Here is a 27,615-nt window from a genome sequence, read left to right on the forward strand (position 1 = left end):
TTTCTGTTCTGATTTAGAGCAGCTTGTATCATATGCCCAGGACTGAAGGCAAATGAGCCGGTGGAATTGAGGCTGAGTCCTCAGGGACGAGAGGCATTGGATAGTGGTCCCTGGAGGGCAAGGGGCCACTGGGGACCAGAAAGCACAGCGTTCTCTGTTTCCCAGTTTTCCCTTCCGTTGCAGTTTGGTTTCGATGTTGGGGAAAATCTAAGTTAGAAAATGCACACGGGCAAACACACACACACGTATATAAATTCAGCATTCATATCAGTGTATTTAAGACTCTAATAAATCTTCCCTTTAAAGAAGTCTACTTAAATTTCATTAACTAATATTTTCCAAATTTATCTGGTGTTTAAATCCTTTTCATTATCAACTCATTCCTTGCTAATGTTTTATTATGAAAAAATGTAAGTGTACACTAAATTGAGAAGAACTGGGTTAAAGCGTCTGCCTCCAATGCGGGAGGCCTGGGTTCGGTCCCTGGGTTGGGAAGATCCCCTGGAGAAGGAAATGGCAACCCACTCCAGTATCCTTGCCTGGAGAATCCCATGGACGGAGGAGCCTGGTAGGCTACAGTCCACAGGGTAGCAGAGAGTTGGACATGACTGAGCGACTTCACTTTTCACATTGAAAACCCCTGGAGGCACCACCCAGTTTCTACCATAATTTTTTTTAACTTGCTGTAACACATACCAATCCATTTGTCTTATCTTTTTATCTGTCAGTTACTCTTTACAAACTCATTTGAAAGTCAATTGCTGACGTCAGTTTACTGCTGTCTAAATACTTTGGCATTTATTAATCAAAATTCAAAATTTATTCAGTTTTTTTCAAGGTAACATTTATAACAGAAGAAATACACAAATCTTAAGTGCATATTTACCAAGTTGACAAATGCACAGACCTATGTAACTCAAACACCTGTTGTGACCTTGAACATTAGTATCTCCCCAGAGAGCTCTATGCCTTCCCAGTCAATCCTGGCCAGTTTTTCTCCCTCTCACTCCAGAGGCATATATCCTTTTTTCCCACCATTGATTTTTTTTTTCCTACCATGTACTATGTAAGCACTCTGTGTCTTGCTTATTTCACGCTGCATAATATTTTTAGATTTATTCATGTTGTCATGTGTACTGATAATTTATTTTTTATTAGTATTTAATTGAATAAATGTATCACAGTTTGTTTATCCACTCTTCTATAGATTGATATCTAGACTGTTTCCAAATTTTGGATGTTATAAATCAGGCAGGTCAGAACAGTCTTGTATACGTTTTCTGTCCATGTACATGTGTGTATATATGTGCCTGTATATATAGACATACCTCATTTTATTGAACTTTGCTTTATTGTGCTTCAGAGATACTGGATTTTTACAGATTGAAGGTTTGTGGCAACCCTGCATTGATCAAGTATTTTTTTTCCATTTTTCCAACAGCTTTTGCTCACTTCATGCCTTTGTCTCACATTTTGGTAATTTTTGCAATATTTCAAGCCCTCAACCAGAAAGGCTCAGATGATGGTTGGTATTTTTTATCAAGAAAGTATTTTTAAATCATGGCATATACATTTTGACATAATACTATTATTGCACCCTTAATATAGTATAGTGTGAGCATAACTTTTATAAGCATTGGGAAATTCATGTGACTTGTGTTATTGCAGTGGTCTGGAATTAAACCTACAATATCTCTGAGGTATGCCCATGTGTATATATGTTTTCTTTTCTCATAGGTAAATAGCCAGGTATGGGATTGTTGGGTCAGGGTGTGTTTGATTTCATAAAAAATTACAAGACCTATTATACTTCCAAGAAATTTTTCTTGCTCTTAACAAGGGACCCAACATTGAAAACACTCCCTTCATGTTGGCAAGGTTGAGTCTAGATATGATGCCTAGAAGTTCTGAGGGCATAACCGACTTAGTATCATTGAGGAACTAGGTCCTTAATGACTTCATTTTATTAGATGCTGGGGTTGCCTTCCTTGGACTTGTTATGTGGGTTAACAGTGTTCTTTATTAAGTCAGTTTGAACCAGAGATACTTAAAAAAATTGAACAGAGTGCAACTATTTTTAGAAAATCTACCAAAGTATTCCAGCAACACAGAAAAGTATACACAGATTAACTTTCACAAACTGAGCATACCTAAGTAGCTGACCTCCAGGTGGAACAGCAGCATTACCCGTATCACGGGCCTTGAGGAAATAGGGCTGTATCACACACCATCAGAATTAAAGGTGAAAAAATTAAATTGGAGGCCCCATGGAGTTCGCTGGTGAATTCCACCAAACATTTCAGGAAGAAGAAATTATACCAGTGCTCCACAAAGATGAAATTGACAGCTCCATTAGAAACCCGTCACTCCTCCTCCAGCTCTCTCCCCGCTTCTCTCTCCCCCAAACCTCCCCTTGCAGCCCCCCTACAGGTTTCTCTTCTGTATTCTCTCTCCATATTCCTCTCCATTTGTGTGCTTCATTCAGCAAGGCAAACGCCTTATCATTAGCTAAAATAGTAATCCCTGAAAATTTCCCCTAAGATGTCCTGGGTGCAGGGTGAGAGTAGTTGGGGAGGAGGCAAAACTAGGAGAAGGGGACCCAGCAAAGTTGCTTGTTGCCTCCACTGAACAGTGAAAAAGTAGGGGGCAGAAAATGAGTTGTGTCACTCACCAGCCATGTGACTTTGGCTGTGCCAGTACTTGAGCCTTGAGTGTTAGTTGTGAGTTGGGTAGATTAATAGCAGCTACTTCACAGGGGCTGCTTTGAGGATTGAGGGTGAAGAACTTACGTGTATGTTGGGGGTGCAGTAGTAGGGTCATATTCTGGGATTCGTGGGATAACTTCTTTCCAGTTCCTACCCGAAGCACGAAGGGATTCTTCCCAGGAAATGCTGTTGGCTAAAGCACTTTTGAAAGTCCCTTGGACTGCAAGGAGATCCAACCAGTCTATCCCAAAGGAGATCAGTCCTGAGTGTTCATTGGAAGGACTGATGCTGAAGCTGAAACTCCAATACTTTGGCCACCTAATGTGAAGAACTGACTCATTGGGAAAGACCCTAATGCTGGGAAAGATTGAAGGCAGGAGGAGAAGGGGACGACAGAGGATGAGATGGTTGGATGGTATCACGGACTCGATGGACATGAATTTGGGTAGACTCCAGGAGTTGATGATGGACAGGGAGGCCTGGCGTGCTGCAGTCCGTGGGGTTGCAAAGAGTCAGACACGACTGAGTGACTGAACTGAACTGAGAGCACTGAAGATCATGGTGTCACAGGAGCTGCCTACAGACTCAGGTGAGGCCATTTCCTGGGATCTGAGGATGGGGGTTAAGGCAGGACTTATGAAGCAAAGCATCTTCTTTTCCAGAAATGAACTACAAGAACAGCAATTAGAGTGTACTTTGAATAATTACATATAGCCTCCAAATGAGATGGAGAAGGAAATGGCACCCCACTCCAGTATTCTTGCCTGGAAAATCCCATGGATGGAGGAGCCTGGTAGGCTACAGTCCATGGGGTCGCAAAGAGTCAGACACAACTGAGCGACTTCACTTCACTTCCGAATGAGAATTATCTACAGACACTATATTTGGCCTTTGATATAGAACACACCCCTCCTGCACTAATCTCATGTGAAAAAAATTATGTTTGGGGGAAATCACAGAAGACAATTAGTCAACTGTAAATGAGTAAGAATTTGGATGGAACAGAACAGATTGAATGGTTAAGGCTTCTCAGAGACTGACCTTTAAAGATACTTAAATTAATTGGATATTAAATTATACGCCGCTTTGTCCCAAAGTTCATCCACTAGTGAATAGTTGATATGATTTTTCCCCATAACTATTTATCACTTGTACTATTAATTAATACCTTTCTTGTAATAAATTCCTTTACAAATTGCTTTAGCCTGACTCTGTAATTTATATTTCTAATTCACATCAAAACCAATTCATAACTATCAAAAATGTCTACCTTGTACCAAATAGAATCTTGTTACCTTCTGGGACAGAGTTTTGCTCTCATTATCTTTGCAGATATTAGATCACTTCTGACCAACCTCTGCCGGTCATTTTCATAAAGTCTTGAGCTAAAGAATCCCTCCAGAATTATTTTTACAGATACCCAGTGCTTGATTCTCTTCAACCAAACCTACTTCTCTCATATTCTTCCCCGTCTCAGCAGAGGTCAACTCCATTCTACCAGTTCTAGAAATCTTCGGAATCATTCTTGACTCCTATTTTCTCTCTCATTTATGAATCCCAACAGGAGACCCTGCTGACTTTGCCTTCAAAACACATGAAGGAGTCTTTTGGGCCTAGAAAAGAAAACAACAGTTCAAAGGCCCTTGGTGAATCATCTAACTTCGGAGAAAACAAAACAGAACTTGAGGTCCCACCCTGATGCTCCAGGCTGGTTGCATCTATCTGAGACTTATCACCCCCTGTCTGAAAACCTTCCACCCCCTACACCTGCCCAGAAGATTTATCACCCCCTGTCCAGAAACCTTCCACCCCCTACACCTGCCCAGAAGACTTATCACCCTCTGTCCAGAAACCTTCCACAACCCCCCTATAAATATGGAGCCTCCCTGACCCCTCTCGGTGCTCAGCCTTGTCGTTAGGCTGACTGTCGCCCCTCTTTGCCTGAATAAAGGTGACCTACTTCCCTTGAGGTCGTCTTTCCTTTTCTGCCTCGCCCGAACTATACCCTACAACACATCCATGTGATAACCACTTAACATTATCTCCTCTCCTAACGTTCTAGTCTAAGGCTCTTGCTTGGATATTGCAAAAGCCTCCAAATTAAAACCTGTGGATTGTGTGTGCTTTCACATAGAATCCAGGTGATGGATACTAGAGTAAGCTTTCTAAAAGCCAGATCATGCAACTGCACTGCTCCAAAGTCTGTAATGACTTTCTAATCTGGAGCAAAATCTCCATACTGCCTGATTCATGAATCACTAAATGAAACCCAGTAAGATCTTTACACTGTACTCAGTTGAATTTTGTTAATATTTCCAAGAGCTAGTGTTCTAGGAAACATGGATGCTGCACAACTTTTTGCAACCTGGCCTCAAAAGTCATGTGGCTTCACTTCTCCAGTCTCTACTGTCAGGCATAAGCAGTCACTGGCCCTCCAGACTCAAGGGAAGATGACATAGATCCCCACTTTTCTATGGATGGCATGTCAAAGGATTTACAACCACGTTTTCAAGCTGCTTCAGCAAGGTATGATTCAGTTAAGTGGGGAGTACTTGGGAAAGTGTTCTGGGTGCGGGTGAAAGTTTGAGCAGGAATGGGATACGACAGGTACATTTAGGAACTGTAAAGAGAATCCATGTGCCCAGAGTGGGAGACTGACCAGGAGAAATATCAAAAATAAAGGAAAGAACTTGGACTGGGTGAGTCTGAATACCTGGTTAGTGGGTCTAGTCTTTGTTCTATAGACAAGTGGTCTTTAAACTGTTTTGCTTACATATCTCTCAAAGAATTCAGAAACATGCATTTTTAGGTTGGCATCCAATTTTTTCCCTCATATTTAAAAACACAGGCATACCTCAGAGACATTGTGGGTTCAGTTTTAGACCTCTTCAATAAAGCAAATACTGCAACAACAGGCAGAACCACATGAAATCTTTGGTTTCCTAGTGCACATAAAATTTATGTTTATATAATACTGTAGTCTATAAAGTGTGCAACATTATGTCTAAAATAACAATATACCTTCTCTAAAAGTAATTTATTGCTAAAAATTGCTAACCATCATCTGAACCTATAGAAAGTTGTGATCTTTTTGCAATAGTAACTTTAAAAGATAACTCACTAATCACAAATCACCATGACAACTGATCATAACGAGAAAGTTTGAAATATCATGAGAATGACCAAAATGACACTGAGACAGTAAGTGAGCAAATGCTGTTGGAAAAAATGGCTCCTTTAGATGTGCTCCTTTCACGGTCAACACAAATCTTCCATTTATGAAAACTGCAGCATCTGCGAAGCACAATATAGTGAAGCAATAAAATGAAATATGCCTGTTGTTACGAAGGTTAGCAGCTCGCTCTATGTGGTCATTCAGGCTGATGGAGGCTTTTCACTTTCTTCTTTCCATAACCTCCAAGGTCACTCACTAGCAGTATCTCTCTCCAAATCTTTGCCTGGAGCCTGGAAGATCACACACAGGAAGATTTTATAGGTAAAAAATGGAATTGATACATATCACTTCTGCTCACTTTCCATTGGTCAGACTTCCAGTTGTATAGTTATTCCTGATGGCAGGGGAGGCGAAGAAAAAGAGAGGAACACAGATTCAGTAACAAGAACTACTGAGTTCTTGCTACAGAACATAGGTAAAGCATTTGGCTCATAATTCTTGCTACAGAACATAGGTAAAGCATTTGGCTCATTTGCTGGCAGACAGTAAGCATTTAATATAGTAGCTGCTCCTATTGCTACAATATCACCGTTATTACACATTCAGTTTACAGGCTGTGTTCTATGCACAGATGGATTTGCACTACCTTTGCTGGAGCTTACAGGCCCCCAAGGTAGATGCAACTTTAGGCAAAGGAGGCCCTAGAGCTTTGGAGCCCAATTAGTAGCTGATAAACCTGATCTGGCAACTCTGCAGCTACAGTCAAAGGGGAAGAAGAGGGAACTCTTACACTAAGTCCCCACACAATTGCATGTCTATTTCCAGCCTGCCTGCAATAATTCATTTCCAAGCAAATGCCCATCCCTGTACACTCTTCCCTCCTCAACTTCCTCTCCATGTGAATCCTAGGCTAGACTCAGCTAGAGCCTGAAGAAAAACGAGGACTTGACCTAGGCTGGGAGCAAGTTTTTGCCCTGGCAGCTGCTAACTCAAGGGACCCACCAATAACTGGAAAAGCAGTACAGGTTTTCTTTAGGAATTCTAACCTTCTGTGCCTTCTGTGTGTGACCCGGGTGGAATGAAATGGACTTCAAAGACTTAATCAAGCATTAGAAATCTTTGATTTGCTTTCTTTTCCCTGCCTTCGATACCTGCTGATCTGGGCCCCAAGGGGTTAGAAGAATGAACATTTTCACTAGGGATCCTAGTAACCATGTGATGAAAACAAAGACACTTGTGGGAAACTGATGTTTGGTTTAGCCTGGGAAAGACATCAGGGAAAATGTAAACACTGTCCTAGTAGATGCTTCTCCAAACTACCAAGGTAACTATGTATAATCAAGTTTCTCTGGTCACAAGCTTTCTAGAAAAGAGGGGGCATCTCCTTGCCCAAAGTGTTGGTTACTCAGTCATGTCCGACTCTTTGCAACCCCATGGTGTCTAGCCCACCAGGCTTTTCTGTTCATAGGATTTTTCAGGCAAGAATAGTGGAGTGGGTTGCCATTCCCTTCTCCAGGGGTTCTTCCCGACCCAGGGATCAAACCCTAGGTCTCCAGCATTGCAGGTGGATGCTTTACCATCTGAGCCACAGGGAAGCCAAGCTGAAATTATTCATCTAACAAGGTCCTAACTTACATCTCTGTGCTGATTTGTCCTGCAAAGTCTCCTCTAAGTGGTGTGTAGTGGGTGTGGTGGGGGGAAAATTTAGTATTTTCCAAATCAAATGGAAGGATCAGTTCAGTGTGAGATAATGAATGATCCTTCCCCGACTGCAGGATGCAAAAAGATGAGATGAGCTCCAGGTGTGACCTTTCAAGGATGGTGCAGGACTTCAGCCCATAAGCAGGCTCAGCTGGGGTGCGTCCTGCCCCGTGCATGAGTCAGCACGTAAGTAGTTAAGTTGGTTGGCGAGCCTTGGCTTGCTGGGGTAGAGCATTCAGCCTCCAAGCGTTAGCCTGCAGGCTGACTCAGAAGAGCAGGGGCCGAGGATTCAGAAGCATCCTGGCACTCGGGCTTGAGGGAGCAGTGACATGCGGTTCTGAACAAGCAGCTGCCGCAGTGGGTCTAGGTACGTACGCAGCTTTGCTTTGATTGATAGTGTTTTGTTTTCTCCCGTGAGAACAAAGCAGTGGTTGTTCATGTTTGCACACAAGAACCCTTGCACACTGAAAAGGAACAGCTGTTTATTAGCTGCTATTTATAGTGAAATAATAGAGGGGCAGGGAAACAGATTCTTAATACTCATTTATGTTTCTGATTGCAGTGGCCGAGTTTCTTTAATTTTTATCTGAATTCTGGTGCTGTGTGGTCAGGTCATTTGAATGTCATGGTTATAGTAGGATTCAAAAGGTATCATTTTGGCTATTCTTTCTGTGAATGATCATTATCTACATTTGGAGATATGGATTGAGTTTGCAGAATTATTTGCTGAATGGATGAAGCCAAGTGGAAGAAATCCACTTTCCTACCTCCTTTTGGAAAGCAAGGTTCATATTCTTAAGCTTAAAGAACAAACTTCTCCAAATTTACCAAATGCCTGAGTGAGAGCAGTCGCATTTGAATGCGGTCTTTATCTTTCTTACAGCTTGACTTTCATCTCAGGTGTGTGCAGCATGACCTGAAATAACCTTTAGAATCTCAGTTCTTTTTTTAAATGAATCCCCTCATCTGGATCTCCTGGGCTTTCCCAACACTTTCAGTGACTTTCTCTATTCTATTGATTTTAGAACAACTCAGATTTAGAGTGGACTAGAACTACTCCAAAAACTTGGATTGGATGGAATTTCCAAGGATACAGGGACTTAAGTTTGCATCTCGTTGCATCTCCATTCTGACTCTGCAGCAACATCTATCAGCTGCCACTGATGACCTTTTCACCAGTTAGTACCTGCAAGATTTAAAATGGCGGCGGGGGGGGTTGCTACTTGTTGAGTTTATTGTTTAGTCACTAAGTCGTGTCTGACTCTTTTGAAAGCCATGGACTGTAGCCCACCAGGCTCCTCTGTCCATGGGGTTTCCCAGGCAAGAATACTGGAGTGGTTTGCTATTTCCTTCTCCGTGAGATCTTCCCGACCCAGAGATCAAACCCATGTCTCCTGCATTGGCAGGAGGATTCTTTACCACCGAGCCACCAGGGAAGCCCTTGTCAGGCTCAGACCCTACTTAACAAGTTACTGCTTCTCAGAACAGTGATCAGAACTGGTCGTTAATCATCCTGGAATTACTTAGAATATTTCCTCCCCCGTGCCCACTGCAGTGGGCAGCCTTTCCCTTCTCCAGGGGATCTTCCCAACCCAGGGATTGAACCCAGGTCTCCCGCATTGCAGGAGGATTCATTACCAGCTGAGCCACAAGGGAAGCCCAAGAATACTGGAGTGGGTAGCCTATCCCTTCTCCAGGGGATCTTCCTGACCCAGGAATTGAACCGGGGTCTCCTGCATTGCAGGTGGATTCTTTACCAATGAAGGAAAGGTGGTGAGAATCAGGAATTTGAAGCCTAGGTTCTGAAGGCAGAGAGTTAGAGAGAGAAATCTCTGGATGGGCACTACAGCGGTGGCCAGGGGGCCGGTTTGAGAATCCAGAGTCATGAAAGAGGGAAATTGGGGATGTGAGAGCAGGGTCTAGAAGGCATCGTTCACAGTGGTGCAGGTGAAGGTACCTGAAGATTCCAGGGGCTGCTGGGTGTAGTTAGCATTGAAGGGGATTAACTTCCAGATTCTCAACTTCCATTTGAGCTGCTTTCCAAGAACTCTTTTGCTGGAGGATCCATATGAGTTCTGCTTCAGAAAGTAAAGGCAAACTTCTACTCATTTGGAGCCTCATTTTGGGCATATAGTCTCACTCTGGTTTCAAGACATATAGAAATCTCCTGGGCATCACCCCAGACATGATTTCAGAGCACATTGTTCCAGAGAGGGAGCCTGGTAAGTGCAAAGCAAGCAGAAACAGACCGCGTCTTCTTTCTCTAGGTTTCAAACTCGTGCCAAGGACTGTGTTTTGTCTCTCTCAGAGTTTCAATGAAGAAATGAGAAGGTTATCACATAGATAAAGTGTATGTATGAATATGTCTACTGAAATTGAAACTGAAGTCTGATAGTTTCTAATAGTAATTCTAGTTTGGCAGCCCGATTTGATAAAAATGGGTTTGACTAAGGTCTGTGGATATTTATTTGTAAATCTCACATACAGATTCTTCTGCTTAAAGTTTTGGCCAAAATAAATTTAAAATATGTGTACAGTATGCAGAAATTTAGAAAATACAATTTTTCCAAATATTTCAGCATGTAAGAGCTTTAGATGTCCTCTTTTGAAACACATGAGAGTGCTCGCTTCAGCAGTACATAAACTAAAATTGGAATAATACAGAGATTAACATGGCCCCTGCACAAGGATGATACTCAAATTTGTGAAGTGTTCCATATTTTTATTTATTTTCAGGGAAGCAATGGAGAAACAGACATAGAGAACAGACTTATGATCATGGGGAGGGGGGAGGAGTGGGTGGGATGTATGGAGAGAGTAACATGGAAACTTACATTACCATATGTAAAATAGATAGCCAATGGGAATTTGCTGTATGTCTCAGGGAACTCAACAGGGACTCGGTATCAACCTAGAGGGGTGGGATGGGGAGAGAGGTTCAAGAGGGAGTGGACATATGTATACCTATAGCTGATTCATGTTGAGGTTTGACAGAAAACAACAAAATTCTGTAAAGCAATTATCCTTCAATTAAAATATAAATTAATTAAAAAAAACACACACACAAGGAAGTAGAAAATTCTTTTAGGGTTTCCAGGAGCCAAAGCTTGTGAAGACCACTGGTCTGTGTTGTCTTTGAGGTGTGATATGCCTGCCTGACAGCAAATGCCTCTGCGCTCAGAGAGCCCCAGAGTCTACTCCTTGTTTTGTGCCTCCTGCATCTTTACTTCCACCCCCTACTCCAGCTTCAGGATCCTGCCATGTCCATCACTCAGCCCCCATATCACTTCCTCTGTGAACTAGCTGATTGATTGATTTTGTATTTAGTAGTTGCCTGGTGATTTGAAGATAGAGTGTGAGTGGTAGAGGAAAATTTTCATCAGACAAGGGTTGAAGAGGAGGGTTTATCAGTCATGTTATTGTTCACTTCTCCTGTGTCAGGGCGATGTGATGGCTGCAACTGGAATCAAACGATGTGAATTCACATCCTGTATCTGCAACTTACTAGCTCTTTGAACTTCCTTGAGCTTCAGTTGCGTCATTTGTAAACTTAGGGTTCTGTGTGTGAAACTCTATGATGGTACAGGTGATACAGGGAGGAACAGAATGGGACTTGAAAACCAAATTCACATATGCTCTTTAGATAGTAAGTTCCAGAGTAGAAGAATGTATAAAGTTTAAGAGGAAGAAATAAATTAAGCCCTTGACTCCATCTGGGGGATCACTGTTGGGATAATTAGTGCCTTTTCAGCACTCTGCAGCTTTCACAGCAATATCATACACTTCCTCTGTGTATGGCTTCCACATCCTGTGAAGTAGGTTGTCAGCAGGAAGATGAGGAAAGGCATGCCCCCGACCCAGTCATCTTTGCCAAAAGGAAACAGCTGTGCTATGAAGGGATACCAGGAGACTGAGCCTCATTGGTTAAAGCAGAGATGTCAAGAGCCACCTCCAAATTCACTTCAGTCACTCAGTCGTGTCTGACTCTTTTCGACCCCATGAACCGCAACACACCAGGCCTCCCTGTCCATCACCAACTGACGGAGTCTGTTGGACTCTGTCAATGGACGGAGTCACCCATGTCCATTGAGTCGGCGATGCCATCCAACCATCTCATCCTCTGTTGTCCCCTTCTCCTGCCCTCAATCTTTCCCAGCATCAGGGTCTTTTCAAATGAGTCAGCTCTTCGCATCAGGCAGACAAAGTATTGGAGTTTCAGCTTCAACATCAGTCCTTCCAATGAACACCCAGGACTGATATCCTTTAGGACGGACTGGTTGGATCTCTTTGCAGTCCAAGGGACTCTCAAGAGTCTTCTCCTACACCACAGTTCAAAAGCATCAATTCTTTGGTGCTCAGCTTTCTTCACAGTCCAACTCTCACATCCATACATGACTACTGGAAAAACCATAGCCTTGACTAGACTGACCTTTGTTGGCAAAGTAATGTCTCTGCTTTTTAATATGCTATCTAGGTTAGTCATAACTTTCCTTCCAAGGAGTAAGCGTCTTTTAATTTCATGGCTGCAATCACCATCAGCAGTGATTTTGGAGCCCAGAAAAATAAAGTCTGAAACTGTTTCCACTGTTTCCCCATCTATCTGCCATGAAGTGATGGGACTGGATGCCATGATCTTAGTTTTCTGAACGTTGAGCTTTAAGCCAACTTTTTCACTCTCCTCTTTCACTTTCATCAAGAGGCTCTTTAGTTCTTCACTTTCTGTTATAAGGGTGGTGTCATCTGCATATCTGAGGTTATTGATATTTCTCTGGGCAATCTTGACTCCAGCTTGTGCTTCCTCCAGCCCAGCATTTCTCATGATGTACCCTGCATATAAGTTAAGTAAGAAGGGTGATAATATACAACCTCGACATACTTCTTTTCCTATTTGGAACCAGTCTGTTGTTCCATGTCTAGTTCTAACTGTTGCTTCCTGACTTGCATACAGGTTTCTCAAGAGGCATGTCAGGTGGTCTGGTATTCCCATCTCTTTCAGAATTTTCCACAGTTTATTGTGATCTACACAGTCAAAGGCTTTGGCATAGTCAATAAAGCAAGAATAGATGTTTTTCTGGAACTCTCTTGCTTTTTCGATGATCCAGCGGATGTTGGCAATTTGATCTCTGGTTCCTCTGCCTTTTCTAAAACCAGCTTGAACATCTGGAAGTTCACGGTTCACGTATTGCTGAAGCCTGGCTTGGAGAATTTTGAACATTACTTTACTAGCGTGTAAGATGAGTGCAATCGTGAGGTAGTTTGAGCATTGTTTGGCATTGCCTTTCTTTGGGATTGGAATGAAAACTGACCTTTTCCAGTGCCGTGGCCACTGCTGAGTTTTCCAAATTTGCTGGCATATTGAGTGCAGCACTTTCACAGCATCATCTTTCAGGATTTGAAATAGCTCAACTGGAATTCCATCACCTTCACTAGCTTTGTTCGTAGTGATGCTTTCTAAGGCCCACTTGACTTCACGTTCCAGGATGTCTGGCTCTAGGTGAGTGTGAGTGATCACACCATCGTGATTAAGATCTTTTTTGTACAGTTCTTCTATGTATTCTTGCCACCTTTTCTTAATATCTTCTGCTTCTGTTAGGTCCATACCATTTCTGTCCTTTGTCGAGCTCATCTTAGCCTGAAATGTTCCCTTGGTATCTCTAATTTTCTTGAAGAGGTCTCTAGTCTTTCCCTTCTATTGTTTTCCTCTATTTCTTTGCATTCATCGTTGAGTAAGGCTTTCTTATCTCTCCTTACTATTCTTTGGAACTCTGCATTCAAATGGGAATGTATTTCCTTTTCTCCTTTGCTTTTCCCTTCTCTGTTTTGCATTTCTTTTTCTTGGGGATGGTCTTAATCCCTGTCTCCTGTACAGTGTCACAAACCTCCATCTGTAGTTCATCAGGCATTCTGTCTATCAGATCTAGTCCCTTAAATCTACTTCTCACTTCCACTGTATAGTCATAAGGGATTTGATTTAGGTCATACCTGAATGGTCTAGTGGTTTTCCCCATTTTCTTCAATTTAAATCTGAATTTGACAATAAGGAGTTTTGAGCTGAGCCACGGTCAGCTCCCGGTCTTATTTTTGCTGACTGTATAGAGCTTCTCCATCTTTGGCTGCAAAGAATATAATCAATCTGATTTCAGTGTTGACCATCTGGTGCTGTCCATGTGTAAAGTCTTCTCTTGTGTTGTTGGAAGAGGGTGTTTGCTATGACCAGTGCGTTCTCTTGGCAGAACTCTATGAGCCTTTGCTCTGCTTCATTCTGTACTCCAAGGCCAAATTTGCCTGTTACTCCAGATGTTTTTTGACTTCCTACTTTTGCATTCCAGTCCCCTGTAATAAAAAGGATATCTTTTTGGAGTGTTAGTTCTAGAAGGTCTCATCGGTCCTCATAGAACTGTTCAACTTCAGCTTCTTCAGTGTTACTGGTCTGGGCATAGACTTGGATTACTGTGATATTGAATGGTTTGCCTTGGAAACAAACAGAGATCATTTGTGATTTTTGAGATTGCATCCAAGTACTGCATTTTGGACTGTTTTGTTGACTATAATGGCTACTCCATTTCTTCTAAGGGATTCCTGCCCACAGTAGTAGATATAATGGTCATCTGAGTTAAATTCACCCATTCCAGTCCATCTTAGTTCGCTGATTCCTAGAATGTCAACGTTCACTCTTGCCATCTCCTGTTTGACCACTTCCAGTTTGCCTTGATTCATGGACCTAACTTTCCAGGTTCCTATGCAATATTGCTCTTTACAGCATCGAACCTTGCTTCTATCACCAGTCCCATCCACAGCTGGGTATTGTTTTTACTTTGGCTCCATCCCTTCATTCTTTCTGGAGTTATTTCTCCACTGATCTCCAGTAGCATGTTGGGCACCTACTGACCTGAGGAGTTCATTTTTCAGTGTCCTATCTTTTTGCCTTTTCATGCTGTTCATGGGGTTCTCAAGGCAAGAATACAGAAGTGGTTTGCCATGCCCTTCTCCAGTGGACCACATTCTGTCAGACCTCTCCACCATGACCCGTCCATCTTGGGTGGCCCTACATGGCATGGCTTAGTTTCATTGAGTTAGACAAGGCTGTGGTCCGTGTGATCAGATTGGCTAGTTGTCTGTGATTGTGATTTCAGGCGTCTGCCCTCTGATGCCCTCTCTCAGTGCCTACCGTCTTACCTGGGTTTCTCTTACCTTGGACGTGGGGTATCTCTTCACAACTGCTCCAGCAAAGCGCAGCTGCTGCTCCTTACCTTGGATGTGGGGTAGCCCCTCTCTGCCGCTCCTGCACCATTGCAGCCACCACTCCTTCCAAACAGGCACCTTTCCAAAGCCCTTCTGCAGTGAGTTTTCTGCTAGTCTCTCCATTTCCCCATCAGAGAAGGAGGTGCCTGGTTCTCTGCTAAGACCCAAGGCCAAGTCAGCAATGGGTGAGAAAAATGGAGAACATGTCAAATATCGAGTGCAAATACCCTGTTGAGAGGGATGGGAGGAACTAAGCTTACGTGGACCATCTCTCAGGGCAGACATCAGGACAGAAGAGGTATCCCTAAAAAAATGGTAATAGGAATTTTGATATGGCCAGTTTTCCATTCCCAGGATCAAGACTCCAAATCAGAGGACAACTACCCCGTGTCACTGGACATAAGTGTATGAGGTCACCCTAAAGAGATGGATCTGTGACACCCAGGCTCCCTGCGATGCAGGATGCTTCTGGCTATGACTCTAAGTTGTACTCTCAGCTAATTTCCCATTCAGATGAGGGAATTTTCCCCAAACTTTTCCAAAAGTTGTCCCCCAGGACAACAGTGTCATCTGAGACTATACATGAGAAATGCCTCATTGGTGGCTTAAGAGGTGGTTTGTGTAGTGACAATGATGTACTGAATAGAAAGTTTATTTTGGCTCAGTGTATAGATCTTCCAATTTAACATTCCTTTGGTTGCTTGAAATCAGCCATTGTAGGAGTAGTTTTTGTGTTGTGTGCTTTTTAAAAAACTGAAGTATAGTTGATACACAATGTGTTAGTTTCAGGTGTACAGCGCAGTGATTCAGTTATACACACACACACACACACACACACACATATTCTTCAGATTCTTTTTCCTCATAGGTTATTGGTTTCCTGTGTTATGCAGTAAGTCCTTATTGGTTACCTATATTATATAGTAGAATGTATATGTTAATCCCAAACTCCTAATTTATCCCCCGCCCTTTCTGCTTTGGTAACCATAAATTTGTTTTCTGTGTCTGAGTCTCTTTCTGTTTTGAAAATAAGTTCATTTGTTTTTTAGATTTTACATATAAGCAACATCATGGGATATTTATCTTTCTCTTGTCTGGCTTACTTCACTTAGCATGATAATATTTAGGTCCATCCATGTTGGTACAAATGGCATTATTTCATTCTGTTTTATGGATGAATAATTGTCTGCCTAACTTCCTATACAGGAAAGACACCTCACAGGAGGTTAACTCTTTGACTAGTGTTTCCTTATGTCTTCTCAGAGTGGGGAGGCCTCTGAGAATTCCCTTTACAGAAGACATTCATTCATTCACAGGTCTTAAAGTTCCTCCTCTACTCATGCCAAGTCAAGGGAAATTTTTGTTGTAGAAAATAGATCTCCTCATGGGTTAGACTAAAGTATGAAAGGAATTATTCATTAGTGCTTGGTAAAAGTATCTATACCAAAAAAAGAGTAATTGTGAAGCAATCCTATTTAATAACTTACTACGAACAAAGCTAGTGGAGGTGATGGAATTCCAGTTGAGCTATTTCAAATCCTCAAAGGTGATGCTGTGAAAGTGCTGCACTCGATATGCCAGCAAATTTGGAAAACTCAGCAGTGGCCACAGGACTGGAAGAGGTCAGTCTTCGTTCCAATCCCAAAGAAAGGCAATGCCAAAGAATGCTCAAACTACCGCACAATTGCACTCATCTCACATGCTAGTAAAGTAATGCTCAAAATTCTCCAAGCCAGGCTTCAGCAATACGTGAACCGTGAACTTCCAGATGTTCAAGCTGGTTTTAGAAAAGGCAGAGGAACCAGAGATCAAATTGCCAACATCTGCTGGATCATCAAAAAAGCAAGAGAGTTCCAGAAAAACATCTATTTCTGCTTTATTGACTATGCCAAAGCCGTTGACTGTGTGGATGACAATAAACTGTGGAAAATTCTGAAAGAGATGGGAATACCAGACCACCTGACCTGTCTCTTGAGAAACCTGTATGCAGGTCAGGAAGCAACAGTTAGAACTAGACATGGAACAACAGACTGGTTCCAAATAGGAAAAGGAGTACGTCAAGGCTGTATATTGTCACCCTGCTTATTTAACTTCTATGCAGAGTACATCATGAGAAACGCTAGGCTGGAAGAAACACAAGCTGGAATCAAGATTGCTGGGAGAAATATCAATAACCTCAGATATGCGGATGACACCACCCTTATGGCAGAAAGTGAAGAACTAAAGAGCCTCTTGATGAAGGTGAAAGAGGAGAGTGAAGAAGTTGGCTTAAAGCTCAACGTTCAGAAAACTAAGATCATGGCATCTGGTCCCATCATTTCATGGCAAATAGATGGGGAAACAGTGGAAACAGTGTCAGACTTTATTTTTTTGGGCTCCAGAATCACTGCTGATGGTGACTGCAGCCATGAAATTAAAAGACGCTTACTGCTTGGAAGGAAGGTTATGGCCAACCTAGATAGCATGTTTAAAAGCAGAGACATTACTTTGCCAACAAAAGTCCATCTAGTCAAGACTATGGTTTTTCCAGTGGTCATGTATGGATGTGAGAGTTGGACGGTGAAGAAAGCTGAGCGCCGCAGAATTGATGCTTTTGAACTGTGGTGTTGGAGAATATTCTTGAGAGTCCCTTGGACTGCAAGGAGATCCAATCAATCCATCCTAAAAGAGATCAATCCTGGGTGTTCATTGGAAGGTCTGATGTTGAAGCTGAAGCTCCAATACTTTGGCCACCTCATGCGAAGGGTTGACTCATTGGAAAAGACCCTAATGCTGGGTAGGATTGGGGGCGGGAGGAGAAGGGGACGACAGAGGATGAGATGGTTGGATGGCATCACCGACTCGATGAACATGGGTTTGGGTAGACTCCGGGAGTTGGTGATGGACAGAGAGGCCTGGCGTGTTGCAGTTCATGGGGTCGCAGAGAGTCGGACACGACTGAGCGACTGAACTGAACTGACGTGCACTTACCATGTGTTTCTTAATTAATCCTCACAACAACCTTTAGAGGTTATGATTATTTCTGTTTTACAGATGAGGGAATATAAGCGTAGAGAAGTTAAGTGACTTCCTCTTGTTAGGACCGTAATGGGATTTGAACTTAAGAAATCTTGAGCCAAACCCATACTCTAAACCACAATTATTTATCTTCTCCATGCAAATTTGATGTGCATGCATGTTCAGTCATGTCCAACTCTTTGTGACCCCACAGAAAGGGCTAAAACTCCAGCCCCTTTCCTCTGTACATGAGACCCCACTTTTGTTGCGTGAAAACCTATCTCAACCAGCAGCAGAACAGTAGATTTCATAATTTAATGGAGTCTCTTATGTATCTCATTAAGTGAGAACTTCAGACACAGAGCAGGGGTTGGAAGATGGAACATGAAACATTAGGTTTCAGCTTGCTCAGCCGTGCTCCATTAGGCAAAACAGGAGTCATTCCTCCTCGTGTTTCTTATGCAAAAGTAAAACAATACTCCTTGGCAACCATGTTTTCACCTTTCTTCCTTTTCTGGATTCTGCCAGAAATCTTGAACAAGGTTGTAATACTTTTAGGGGAAATTAAGTCTATTTCTCTCCCATATGCATTTTTTTTTTCCAATTTGCTAGAATCTTGGAAGAACTTCTATATTCATGAGATTTCTGTTTTGTGTTATAGTCACAAACATTAACCTCAGGTTTCACTCTAATGCTTTTAGACCTGTCTAAATAGCCAGTACTCAAATTAAATCTGTTTTAACAATTTTCCCACATCTCCTTTGGTTAGTGCCATCAAATTCTCTCAATCTTAAAAAAAATTAAAGTGATGTCTGGTCTCCCCCTGTCCTTCCCCTCCCACATTGAGCAATTGTCACATCCTGGTGACAAGCTTCACCAATACTTCTCAAGTGTATGCCCTCTTTCCATTCCCACTGCCACCTCCATGTACCACCTTGGTTCTGCTTCCCTTCCAAATGGGATTTCACCTTTCTTTTTAAATGGTTGTCTATCTCTAACCCCAGGTTCCAAAATGTTTTTTTAGCTTCCAAAATATTTTTCAGCACCCTTTTTTTTTTTAATTACCAATTTTTAAAAATTGAAGTATAATTCATTTACAATGTTGTATTAATTTCTGCTATACAGCAAAGTGATTTAGATATATATACATTCTTTTTTAAAATATTTTTTCCATTATAGTTTATCATAGAATATTGAATATAGTTCTCTGTGCTATACAGTAGGACCTTGTTGTTCATCCATTCTATACATAAGAGCTTACATCTCCTAACCCCAACCCCTCTCTACATCCCTTCCTTATTAACTGACTAGTTTTTTTTGTTTTTCATTTTAATTTTTATTATTTTCTATGTCTGTGAGTGTGTTTCAGAAAGTAATTTTGAATAAAGGAAGCAGTGGATTAAATTGGAGGTTGCATGGAGGTTGACATGTGTTAAGTTTGTCACACATAGTGTTGACCTAAATAATGATAAAATATTTATTCAGAATTGTTTGCCTGCATTTGAAATCAAAAAATTAAGATAAACAATAAACACTGATATCACTGGCCTTTTTGGGCATAGAAGTTATCACACGAAGTGAAGTCAGAGAAAGACAAATATCATATGATACCTCATATGTGGAATCTAAAAAAATGATACAAATGAACTTACTAACAAAACAGAAACAAATTCACAGACGTAGAAGACAAACATGATTACCTGAGGGGAAGGGAGGGGAGAGATAAATTAGGAGTTTGGGATTAACACACTCGCTACTATATATAAAACAGATAAACAACAAGGACCTGTTTGTTACAGCATAGGGTGTTATATACAATATCTTGTAATAATCTATGATTAAAAAGATTCTGAGAAATGTGTATATGTATGTATTTGCATGTGTATATGTATAATGGAATCACTTTTCTGTACATCTGAAAGTAACACAGCGTTATAGATCAACTATACTTTACCTACTGACTTTTCATTAAAAAATGAGAAAATCTGTCACTACCAGGCTTTCGTCCCCTTCAAACGGGCACACACTTTCTGACTGTGACAATCCTCACTGGTCCTAGTGTCTCCTCAACACCCAGTGTTGCCATGATGCACCTATCTTGCAGATGTCTTTGAGTTTCAGTCAGCTAAAGCACACCTGGATCCTTGGGAGAGTTGCTGATAAACATGTCTACTTATTTACTTCCACCTTCAATGTGCATATGATGTAGGCAGTCTCCTTCCTGGGCAAGACGTTAAGCATTGCTTAGCATCTCATTTTCTCCTCTACAAATTGGGTTTGTTTTTTCTCCCTGCAAAGACTTTTCAAGGATAATTTGGCTTATGACCTGCTTAAACTAGAGCAAGATGTTTTCTTTTGTTTCATAATTCAGTTTGATTATGGCAGGAATTGTGGTTTGGCTAGAGATGTCCTCTCCCAGCAATGCTGGCAGGCCTGTCAGGAACATCATGCCAATTTTCTGATGTTTTTTTCTCCCTTTAATGGTGCTGTTAAGGGCCTACATAAAACCTGCTATTGGTGGCCTGTCTCTTTCAAGACATTTTGAGGTAGTTTTTCAGCAGTGTGAGGTAAGATTGGAAGCCCTTTTTCTTTTTTGGTTTTGGTTAACTACTCATTCTATTTGAAAGGCTTATAGCTCAATGGTTTGGTTTTTGAAAGAAATAGTTCCTCAGCCAATTCATAATTCCAGGTTTTAAAAAGAAACTCACTAAGGCTGATTGATGTTCAGCAAGAATGTATTGATATAAACAGACCAGTTGTTTACCCTGGCATCTCTTTAAATTTGTCAGTGATCAGGCTGAACCTCAGTAATTAAATCTTTTGAATATACCAACCTGGGAATTGACCCTGGAATGGAAAAAGTATAAATCTTCATCCTGTCTATATCCGTGGACTCATCTGATAGGCAATAGGTTGCACAACTTGGTCACAGTCCTATGTCACATTGTGGTATCTGTCCTTTCAGGAAAACACCAATATCCTTATCAAATTCAGGATAACCTTGATCTCTTATGATGCATCCAAGGTTTAGCTCACCTGGGCATGAAGAGGCAGCTCAGCCTGTTTACTGATGAGAGAAATTAATAAGCAGATAGAACCTGCTCTGTTCCATTAGACCTGACTACACTAATTGATGCCTCAGTTTTTCTAAATGTACCATATGATCCGATCATTGATGGACTGGTTGGTTAGGAGCTCAACCAAGATGGGGTCAGGTGAGCACTGTCTGCCTCATGTTGCCAATAAAAAAACCCAAAAAACTGCAGTAGTGTTTTTCATTTGATGATGCCTAAGATTGGCTCAGTGCATAATGAATCCGCCTGCAATACAGGAGACACAGGAGATGCTGGTTTGATCCCTGGCTCAGGAAGATCCCTTGGAGGAGGAAATGCAACCCATACCAATATTCTTGCCTGGAGAATCCCATGGACAGAGAAGCCTGACAGGCTACAGTCCGTGGGGCTGCAAAGAGTTGGACACAACTAAGCATGCAAGCATGTCCTTGTCCAAGAATAGATTAGCAGGATTGACACCATTTTTTTAACCTAGTTGAATTAGTTACTCAGTGTGACTTTTTCATACCCTACATTCATCCTTTAAAAAAATTATCTTTGTATCACAAAAATAATACATGGTCATTGCACAAAAATTAAATGTTTAAGTAAAATGCAGAAAATAAAAATTCTCCAAATCCCAACTTAATAAAACCTTGTAGCATTTGGAAGCAGATTCATTTGTTTTTGTCTCCATCTTCATTTTTATTTTTTTAACAGCTTTAAAACGTGGAGTTCTTTCTTTTAAACCCCAAACTTAAAAAGAAAAATCTTGGATGAAAATGTTTTCAAATATTGTACACATTCTTCTGCTTACTTACAGACTATTAAACAAAAATGACTCAAGCTGTTTCTCTGATCACTGACTATTGTCATAGACTGAGTCATTTTTCATTTGAGCCCTCTTTCAGCTATCACTTTTGCTACCAGTGTGCCTGCTTCTAGAAACAATCTGTGATTGAAAGACAAAGATTGGTTGGTTAGAACTTTATGTAGATTAAAAATCACCAAGCCCTGCTTGAGCTGAAGAGACTCTCCTATGGTATAAAATGTGTGGATTTCCTTTCATAAGTTTCTGTGACCTGGGAGCCTTTTATATTTCCTCCCCATTTTAGCAATGTCTTAGAGTTGAGAGTACATGAAATGTGATCTCTATATTAGAGAAATTTTAATACATTTCAAAATGTAATGTTGAGCATCTTTTGATATACCCTTTCATCATTTGGATGTCTTTGGGGAAAAAAAAATCTATGTATTTCCTCTGTTTATTTTTAAATTGAATTGTTTGTTTTTTGGTTGTTGAGTTGTATGAGTTCTTTATATTTTGGATATTAAACTTCTTATCTAACATGTGGCTTGAAATATTTCCTCCCGTTCTATAGGCTGTCTTCTCATTTTGTTGATTGTCTCATCTGTTTGGAAGCTTTTCCATTTGCTGTAGTCTCACTTATTGATTTTTGTTTTTGTTGCTTGTGCTTTTTTTTTGGTCATATTCAAAAAAATTTTTGCCAAGATCAATGATCTTCCCTATATTTCTTCTAGGAGCTTTATAGTTTCAGGTGTTATATGTAAACCTTTAATCTATTTTGATTTAATTTGTGTGAGTATTGTGAGATAGGATTTCAATTTCAATTTTCTATATGTGGAAGTAAAACCATTTGATTCATGGCATTTATTGGACTGAAGGAAGTTTTAAAAGAAGATTTATAATTTGGGTAAGGAGTCAGTGTCATTAGCTGATATATGGCTGTGTTAATCAAGATGGATGGGGGGTCTTTGCCATGGTAAAATCTTTATTTGCTTAACACATAGGCATTTACTTCTTTATGCAAAGCACACTCCCATCTGAGGACTTTGAGGTAGATTTCTTCCAAATCTCAGAGATCTTGTAACCTGGGAGATATGCAGTTACCAGGGTCACCAGGGCAGAGAGATCATGGAGAACTCACACCTGTTCTCAAATGCCTCCGCATTAATACTTCAATCCAGAGGTAACACACGTCACTGCCATCTCCAGCCCACTGACCAATGAAATGACTGCCAGAGGGCTGGAAAGTGTGAACTTCCTGTGTGTCTGCAGAGGAATGGAGAATCAGATATGGATGAATATGAAGTCTCAATGACAGTGACTTGGAGCAAGTAACTTATCTATATGACATGGGAGTTGGACTAGATGATTTTAGAATCCTTACCTCTTCTCACAATTCCTGAGTCTAAATATTTGACCTATTAGCCTTGTTTTTTTAAAAAAATATTTATTCATATGTTTATTTGACTATGTCAGGTGTTAGTTGCGACACTTGGGACCTTTTGTTTGCCCATGGGCTCTAGCTGTGGTGCATGGGCTTAGTTGCTCTGTGGCATGTGGGATCTTAGCTCCCCAACCAGGGATCGAACCCATGTCCCCTGAATTGCAAAGCAGATTCTCAACCACTGGACCACCAGGGAAGACCCAGCTCTGTGTTTTTGACTACTTTGTAGGAATTATTTGATTGTTACCCTAAGGAGGTCGGTCTTCCCTGGTCACTCAATTGGTAAAGAATCTGCCTGCAGTGCAGGAGACTTGAGTTTGATCCCTGGTTTGGGAAGATCCCCTGGAGAAGGAAATGGCAAACTATGCCAGTATCCTTGCCTAGAAAATCCCCTGGACAGAGGAGCCTGGTGGTCTGCAGTCCATGGGGTTGCAAAGAGTCAGGCACGACTGAGTGACTAACACTTTCACTTTCACTAAAAAGGTCGGTGTGTTAATACCATTAATAGTAAAAGACTTTTATTGCATGGTGTAGCTGATAGTCAAGCTGGAGGGCTCTGAAGACAGATGATCTAGTTTTGAATCCAGCTTCATCTCCTACTGGCAGTAGGACTCTTGGCTATTTGTTTAACTTCTCTATGATTGTTTTTCTTTTCATTCAAATGGAAAATAGGGATAGGAATAATACCAGCCTCAAAGAATGAGTATTAAATGAGGCAGGTTTTGTGTAATGTTTTTAGAAGAGGTCAGGAACATACAAAGAATTCAATAAGTTAATTTCATTTTATTTTTTTATTATTATTTTAAAAAGATAAAAAGTCCTCCTTGTCCTGTTTTAATAAATTTCTACATGGCAGCAGCTCAGTAAGTTGTCATCCTTTGTGTTGGTGTGATTAGCCAGCCCAACCCATGCAAATCTCCTTAATCTACTGATCTGCAAAACAGAGTCACAAACACTAGCTATAGGTGATCTGGGTTTTTACACGAGACCGCTAAACCTTTGGGATTTGTGTCTCATCTGGTTTAGCTTAGATTTCATCCCTGCCTGGCCCTGTCTTAACTCCATATCTGATGGATCCTGCCTTTGACTCCTGCAAGCTTGAGATTCCTGCCTAGTTCATAGGCCGACCTCCTTGATTCTTGGGGAATTCACTTACCTCCAGTGGGACCTCCCTACCCTAATCTCAGCCTCTCAGGATTAAAATCCTTCCTCAGCTTCTGGTTCACACTGAGGCTTGGTCCTGACCTCACACAGTGGAGGGAGTATCAGACAGATACCCCTCTCAATTCATTGGCCATACTGTTTGAGTCTGGCTATCTCAGAGGCCACCTAAGCTTATAGCCACCCACAATGTTAAGTTCTCCTGCAGACGTTTTATCACTCCAGGTAGAATACGTGAGTAAGAACTTTTTCTTCTTTCCCCTGGATCTTAAGTGGGTTATCCTTGGGAAAAAGACAAATTGCAGCAAGCAAGAGCATGAGAATTGGTATGCATTTGCTCTATAGCATGGGGATGGCTTGCTTGCCTTCCCCTTTGCTTTTTGGTTGATCCAAGGTGGGGGTGGGGGGTGGGATGGGGGATGGAATCCTCTGTGAATGGTTCAAGTACATTTGCTCCAGGCAGGGGAGACAGTACTCACCAGGCAAGCTTCCTTCTCAGGCTGGTTCTGCTCAATACAAAAAGACAGTGTACTTTTTTTAAAAAAAAATTTTGATTATCTCTCTTTTAAAAAAATTTTACTTTTATTTAGTTTTGGTTATGCTGGGTCTTCATTTTGGCTCATGGGCTCTTTGTTGCTGTTTAGGCTTTCTCTAGTGGCAGGTTTTCTCTAAAGCAGGGGAGGGCGGCTCTCTAGTTGCAGAGCATGGGCTCTGGAGTGCACAGGCTTCTGAGCCGCTTAGCTGCCCTGAGGCATGTGGGATCTTAGTTCCTGACCAGGGATTGAACCTGTGTTCTCTGCACTGGCAGGGGATTCTTAACCACTGGGACACCAGGGAGGTTCTGACAACGTGCTTTACTGTCAAGCTCCCACTGGCCCTAGAGAACGTTGAGTCCTATTGGACTTTGATAAGCAAGTTGCTTTCTGTTTCTCTTGGTCCTTTCTTTTCCAAGTTCTATCAAAGGATTGTGTTGGGATTTTTTTGGTGGTCCAGTGGTTAAGACTCTGCACTCCCAATGCAGGGGGCACAAGTTTGATTCCTAATTGGGGAACTAAGATCCAAGGTGTGGTGAGGTGCAGCCAAAACCTCAACAGCAACGAAAAGGACAGTGAGCTACTTTTCCCCACAAGTGCACAGTACAGGTGGGAGATGCTATGCATCTGAGATTTATGTAGAAGGAAAAATTACATCATAGATATTGTCCTTCGTCCCTGAAATCATCATGATAAATGCAGCTGTAGCCCACTTTCCTCCAATCGGCCTTCATAATCTTGTATGGCAAACAGGTCAGATTTGTCACTGCCAAATGCAGTAGATTCTTATGTGTGGTTTTGGGAAGAGACAAATCATCAGAAAAATTTCCAAATGCTCTGCCAAATTATATAGCTCCCCACTGTTTATCTAACAGTAGAGAAATAGGGAAGTTTGGCAATTCCAATTTTATCTAAATTTTAAAATCCTCTGGAAGTTTTGAAAATAGCAAAAACCTCCTTCTCCCCAAGGTTGAGTATGTCAATCTCTAATGGGGAGATCTATAGAACCAAGCTTGAGGAATACACCAAGAAAATGACGGTGCTATAAGGTTTTAAAGGTACAGAATCTGCCACACTTGGGCATCCACATTCAATTTAATAACTCATTTGCATCATGCTGTAGAGTTAGAAAAGAACTTTTTAAAAAAATGCCTATATTAATCAGGTGATTTTTGTGTTACAGGGATAAAGATCACTGAGAAAAAAGCCTCACTCTTCAGATTCTGAATTACAATCTTTTCCATACCCTCAATGTTTCTGTTTATCTTTTGCCCTTTGTGTTGAAAGTAGGACTGGGGTAAATTTGTGAAGAGGAGCTCTGTAGACTTGGAATAGTTTGTCTACCCTTTTGTTGAGAAAAGCAGGACTGTCAGTATTGCTGGGAACGTGTGTGAATGCTAAGTTGCTTCTGACTAAGCTAAGTCATGTCTGACTCTTTTATGACCCCATGGACTCTAGCCTGCAGGCTCCTCTGTGCATGGGATTTTCCAGGCAAGAATACCTCAGTGGGTTGCCATTTCCTTCTCTGGGGAATCTTCCCAACCCAGGGATCGAACCCACATCTCTTATGTCTCCTGCACTGGCAGCCAGGTTCTTTACCACTGGTGCCACCTGGGAACCTGGGAACATGCCTGGGAATATGGGTTTGGAAATTCCTAGAGGAAGGAGAGCCATGGTGAGCTCCTCTATCACACGCAGTCTTCCTCCCACTATGGTCAGAGCTGGGACCTCCTCTATAGAGGGAACTTGGGCTCCCAACTGAAGGGAATAACATCCCTTAGTTGTATTTTCAGGTTTAACATATGACAGATACATAAGGAAATCAATAAACATTCTCTCCAGTTTGGAACAGAAAGAACTCTGTTCTCTCTTCTATTCCTTGTGGTTTGAGGTTGAGATTCAGCTGCGACAAGTGAAAACATCAGTCAGCTGATGATGAGACTGCTTTTGGGTTCAAAGGGATTTTTCAGCCCTTTGTAAAACCAATAAGGTGGTAAGATATCACTATGTCAGTCCTGTGTACTTAAAATTAATTTCTTTGCCAGCATAATGAAAAGTTCATTGTGCCAAACTGCTCATCAATTTTAACTTGAAAAGTGTTCCCGGAGGTGGCTTGGCATACACAGTGTCCAATGCACATATTCTCCAAAGAGGTCCATTGCTCCTTCTTGTGAGATTTAGCTTGGAAGAGTTCTTTATTGGAGATAACAGAGTCCCCTCCTGTTAGCTAAAGAAGAAAAGTCTTTATGAAGGGAGAAATGTCACTTGCAGAATCTTTGTGAAGGTTGAAGACAGAGAATTGAGACTGAGCTTCTAGGAATATCTCCCCTCCCCACAGATGCTTCCCCACCCACCCCCTCCCCCACCGCCTTCCACCCCCACCACCAGCAACTTAAACGGCAGAACTGATCTGGTTAGGGATGGGCTGTCTTGGTCATAGTCATGGAATAAGGAAGCAGCTCAGAGTCATGCTGCCATGCCATAAACTAGTAAGACGGATGTCCCATGCCCTCTCTCCCCAAGTAGCCCAGTTCTGAATCAAGGTCTCACACGAGTGCCTCTGAAAGGCAAAACCTAAACTCCATCTGGCATTCAAGGCAAATGAGGATCCAGCCTCTGCACACAGGTGGGCCTAGAAAGAGTGTGGAGTGAAGTTTGCCACAGTATCTGCTGCAGGGCTTTAAACTGCCTCTCTGCCATCCACCGGCATATTAAAGAGCACAGTTGACTTCCCCTCCACTGGTCCTCCCACCTGTCCTCTCTGTCTATCACCCATCCATTGATCTGAGTTTTGCA

The 27,615-nt window shown here is 41.6% G+C and overlaps 1 protein-coding gene and 1 non-coding gene across 3 annotated transcripts in view; both read left to right on the forward strand.

Moving 5' to 3' along the window:
* The first annotated feature begins 3,432 nt into the window (after nt 1-3,432).
* ASAH2 (N-acylsphingosine amidohydrolase 2) overlaps nt 3,433-27,615 on the forward strand; it is a 96,275-nt gene continuing 72,092 nt past the window's right edge. Inside the window, exon 1 of one of the 2 annotated variants that reach the window (XM_081557092.1) lies at nt 3,433-5,231. The gene's annotated coding sequence lies outside the window, so the exon portion shown is untranslated. The remainder of the gene's footprint in view (nt 5,232-27,615) is intronic. The other variant, XM_081557101.1, reaches the window with a different exon arrangement.
* On the forward strand, nt 10,202-10,305 carry LOC145539977 (U6 spliceosomal RNA). The gene has a single exon (XR_014078114.1). It is a non-coding gene; the product is annotated as a U6 spliceosomal RNA (small nuclear RNA).

The sequence above is a fragment of the Giraffa tippelskirchi genome, chromosome 2, assembly GCF_054371585.1.
Source record: "Giraffa tippelskirchi isolate mGirTip1 chromosome 2, T2T-mGirTip1v1.2.pri, whole genome shotgun sequence".
In the NCBI taxonomy this organism is placed as follows: domain Eukaryota; kingdom Metazoa; phylum Chordata; class Mammalia; order Artiodactyla; family Giraffidae; genus Giraffa; species Giraffa tippelskirchi.